This window comes from Chrysoperla carnea, chromosome 5, assembly GCF_905475395.1.
Source record: "Chrysoperla carnea chromosome 5, inChrCarn1.1, whole genome shotgun sequence".
Taxonomy (NCBI): domain Eukaryota; kingdom Metazoa; phylum Arthropoda; class Insecta; order Neuroptera; family Chrysopidae; genus Chrysoperla; species Chrysoperla carnea.
The window spans coordinates 22,659,773-22,660,548 of NC_058341.1; the positions used below are offsets into that span (position 1 = coordinate 22,659,773).

Below are 776 nucleotides of genomic sequence, written 5' to 3' on the forward strand. Positions count from 1 at the left end.
CATTTTCAAAAAGGTAACTTTAGCATAAAAATATCCCGAAATAAATAGATATTATCTCAAAAGTATCATGAATTTTTCTTTTTAAAAAATTTTCGTATTCAAGCAAAATACTATGCGTTACGGTAGCCATAAGGTGTTTTTCCGAAATAAAATTAGAATTAAACGATTGCAATGACTTCTTTTTTGTTATAGAAAAATAATAAAAATTAATTCATTGTATTTTCTGAAACTGAAAAGGGAGGAAGAATTTTTCTAAATTTGTTTTCTAATGAAAATTTATACTTTTATGTAAAAGCTAGTCAATCGTTAAAGTTATTTTTTGTATTGTTATGATTACCTGCACAAAATGTTGAAAGAGTTGAATTTAAAAAAAATTATATAAATGGGCTCGTCCGGGATTTGAACCCGGGACCTCTCGCACCCGAAGCGAGAATCATACCCCTAGACCAACGAGCCATGAGTGACTCTCACCTAAATGTGAAATAAATACTAGACGTGTATATATACATATAATTTTATATTGATTTTATTAAGGTATAAAAGTTTTCATGAAAATTTTTCATTATGCATTGATATAATATGATATTAATACTAAATTTAATTCATTTTCTACGGATATATTGTTAATGTTAAATATTTTCAAATTTAACACTCAAAATAGCATAATTTTTATTCATTTTTATGGAATTTTTGTTTTGGTTTAAACATACAGCCAAGACATACACCTTAGTTGGACAATACTTTCAAACATACTGAAATACTTCACTTTATCGAAT

General features: G+C 26.2%; 1 non-coding gene across 1 annotated transcript; it reads right to left on the reverse strand.

The window, feature by feature from the left end:
- Positions 1-384: 384 nt before the first annotated feature.
- Trnap-cgg lies at positions 385-456 on the reverse strand. Its single transcript has one exon. It is a non-coding gene; the product is annotated as a tRNA-Pro (tRNA).
- Between the last annotated feature and the right edge of the window lie 320 nt (positions 457-776).